The sequence below is a fragment of the Eriocheir sinensis genome, unplaced genomic scaffold (genome assembly GCF_024679095.1).
Source record: "Eriocheir sinensis breed Jianghai 21 unplaced genomic scaffold, ASM2467909v1 Scaffold106, whole genome shotgun sequence".
NCBI classification, from domain to species: Eukaryota; Metazoa; Arthropoda; class Malacostraca; order Decapoda; family Varunidae; genus Eriocheir; species Eriocheir sinensis.
Window position 1 is genome coordinate 480,922 of NW_026110363.1, and position 3,759 is coordinate 484,680.

Genomic DNA, 3,759 nt, shown 5'->3' on the forward strand with positions numbered 1-3,759 from the left:
CCCGCCCACCCAGTGCCCCACGCCTCCACGCCCATCCAGTGCGTATTACAAGGTTATCTATTTCAAGCTGTTTTGGGGAGGTTCAGGTGATGGGTCAGTAATATTCCAGAATCACACCCAAGCTTACCGATGTCAAGTTTACCTGTTTCAAGCTTTTTGTGGCTGAGGTGACCCCAGCCAGCACTGGATGATGGGACCCACGTGGGTCTTTTGTGGGCTACTTTATGGGCCCCATGTGGGCTGCCACATGGGGCCCAGATAAATTTGGCCACGGGATTCATGTGGGTTTCAGGTGGGCTGCCCAAGTGGGTTAAATGTGGGATATGGGTGGGATCCATATGGGTATTGCATGGGCATGCCATTGAATTTATGGGGATATCTTGCATATATTTGGTGCAGTACCACTGATAAAGGGCTTTTGACATAGTCACTGAAAAACAGAAAGCAGAGGCAGTCTTCAACATTATACAGTATACCCATACCCTGTCCTCCAATGAAACAGTGATGTTAGTGTTTAAAAAGTACATACAGCATAGCGAGAGAGTTCTCTGGCGTTCATTTTCTGTTGAATTGCCTAAAGCCCAATATCAACGGCCATACATATCTCAAAGTTATATGAATAATAATCAAATGATTCAACTTAACTTTATTTATTTATACATGCTTCAAAACTGAATGATTATTTTCTTCCACATTAACAAAACTCTTTAAAAGCACAATATGATTTTGGTAGTAAAATGAAATTGACAGTGTTTATATTGTGACTGTCTGCTATAAAATTGTTCCATATATTTATATCATAAAAAATATAAGCTTCTCAAATATACTGTGAATATTGCGAAACAAAATCTACTAATCAGTAATATATAAACACAAGTAATACAGAATAATTGTAATAATAGTAGTAATAATAGTACTATGGCTTTTCTGCCGTGGCCACCCCCTAGAGCCCCCTTTCCCAACCCTGGGGTCGCTAAGCATTTTTCCTGGGGTCCCCAAGACCTCAAAATATCAAACATGGTATTATTATATTATAACACATATACAACTAAACTAGTGGGGTCGCAGTCATGTCTAGAGGTGCATGATTGGGGTCGCCTGAAAAAAAAAAAAAAGTTGGGAACCACTGCCCTAGGCCTAGGGGGATGTTCCCGGAGGGAACGAGGCGTCAGAGCTATAGATAGATAGATAGCTAAAAGTAATACAGAATACAGAATTCCTTTGGCAGAAATACATCTCTACCTATATTCTGATTAGAATCATCTCTAACAAAGCCTTAATTCTAATTACTACATGTAAACAAAACTAAGGAACCTATAAATTAAACTTCCTTTTACATAAGATTTACACGTATAGGTCTTCTAATTAGCAGACAATGTTGCACCAGTATCCCTTCACATGCAATTGCCACTGCGATCTCTTACCACCATCAACCACTTCGCCACTGCATGCTCCACATCTTCTCGTGCAATCTGACGTTTGTGAATTCTTTTTCACTTCTCCTAGAACCAGAAAAAAATACCTGAATTAAAGTTACTAATATATATTCCAAAACTTACATAAGTAAAATCAAACGACCAAAACGACAAATAAGTTAGTAAGGTCTACTAGGGCTGAGGGTAAATATGGAGAATCACTACTCGCCTCCAATATACGATATTACGCTTCCATATTATAGTTAAGGGACGAAATACATGTCCCTTAACCATAATATGAGCACAGGTGTAAAAGTAAAGATAAACTCCCACCAAGGAATACTATTCACGAAAGGGTAGCCTCCTATGGCAAAAATAGGTAGCATATTCATATATTCCATCCAGTAAATGTAAGGGGGGTCCAGGGGGGATGCAGTCCCCCTGCCAGATGTAAAGTTTGGTTGGGTAAGCTTAAATATGCTTGCTGGGGAAGGGAGTAGTGAATATACGACTTATTTTGCGAGGAGGTATTATTCGTAACTCTGGCGGACTGCCGCCGCTGCCATAGGAGGCTACCCTTTCGTGAATATTATTCCTTTAAGGGACTTTTCTTTACTTTTAAGTACCTGCGCCTTCATATTATGGTTAAGGGACATGTATTTCATCCCTTAACTATAATATGGAGGCATAATAATATATATTGAAGACACGGAGTGATTCTCCATATTTACCTGGCTAAGTAGTGAATGCATGCTGTGACCTGTTTTACTGCTGTTTATGGCATCCTTAGAGATGATCCAACTCTCCCACCTCTAGTTAAGTTTTACTTTTTTCTGTTTTACTAAATCACAGTTAATAGACCTATGTGAGTGTTGACTTTAAAAATAGATAGATAGATAAGGAAATGTGAAAAAAATACTTACCCTAAACAGTCTCGAATAAGTTTGTGGAGCCAAATGCCTTCTTGTTGTTCCTTCAAGACATGTTCAGTTTTGTGGTCAGTGTGTCACTTATTATGAACTTCATTACTCACTTCACATATTCATCAGTGTTCATCCCTCCAATCTCACCTAGAACATTCACCTGAAATCAACAAATAAGACCACAATTTAGCCTTTATTCTTTTTCTCTTTGTTCTTGCACAATATATATTTCATAATTTTCCATATCGTCCAGCCACTGGAACGACCTTGCAGGTGTTTCTACTCTGTAAAACACAGGCTGTTTTCAGAGATTTAAACCTCATATGCTATTACATTCATTAATATTCATTCACATGTCCTTGTTACTCAAGACTTAGTATATTGACACAAGGTAATAATACTGTACCACCACCACCCCCCCACCATCATCACCACCAAAAACTACCACCACCACAACACCACCACCACCATCACCACCAAAAACTACCACCACCACCACCTTGACCACCACCTTACCACTTCTATCTCTACACCACCACCTCTTTATATACTACTATCACAACCGTGCGTAATGTACTTTCCACATATAATACATACCTATAGGCTGCGGCAGCGAAGTATTGAATCAGTGCCTCTTGGCACTTGTTGGGAGACAGGACAGTGGCTGGGATGGCTTTGAAAATCTGCAAAGACAGCACTTTTTAACATTTCTTTCTTTACAGGCTATGGAAGGCATCATATATAGCTATAACCATTAAAGAATATTCACAACATATTCAAGTGCAATATAAGACAGCTCACCTTTGACTTGCTGTCACAGTAGCTTGATAATGTAGGTGGAAAATACGCAAACTGTTATGTTCCCGCCAGGCCCCAGCTCTTGCTCTTGCTGTAGTTGTACTGTGTTTACAGCAACCGCTGGGCCAAAATGAATGTCGACTTTTTAAGTCTCTGCTGGGTTATAATATAATGCATCTTCTAGTTCAACAATGAAAAATATTATTGCATATAAAGAGTGCACTTTTTTATCATATAAAAAAGTCAATGTCAATAACCATTACAAAATACTTAATAAATAATATTTAAAGCAAGATAATATATAATTTTACAAATTGCGACAAGAAGAAATCATCTGATACGTCTGTAAACTATCTGTTGGCCTCATTTCAGTATTACTCTAACATTTCGGAAAAAAAAAACATAACGTAACGGTTATTTTGATTTTACGGCAAGGCAGTCCGCGAAAAATATCATTGCCATGCAGACTCGGTTACAGTCTGCACTAATTGCCTGTTTCTCTTGCCTACAAAAACAATTAAGCACTCGTACAGCCATTTCAGTTGTAATATACCATTGTGGTAGGCCCACATGGGTCCCATGTTGCACCCATATTCATCTGCCAGACAACATATAAATCTTAA

General features: G+C 38.8%; 1 long non-coding RNA gene across 1 annotated transcript; it reads right to left on the reverse strand.

Moving 5' to 3' along the window:
• Nucleotides 1–688: 688 nt before the first annotated feature.
• LOC126989119 (uncharacterized) lies at nucleotides 689–3,399 on the reverse strand. Its single transcript, XR_007742893.1, has 4 exons — nucleotides 3,140–3,399; nucleotides 2,936–3,021; nucleotides 2,339–2,498; nucleotides 689–1,502 (listed from the first exon to the last, which is right to left on the reverse strand). It is a non-coding gene; the product is annotated as an uncharacterized LOC126989119 (long non-coding RNA).
• Nucleotides 3,400–3,759: the final 360 nt, after the last annotated feature.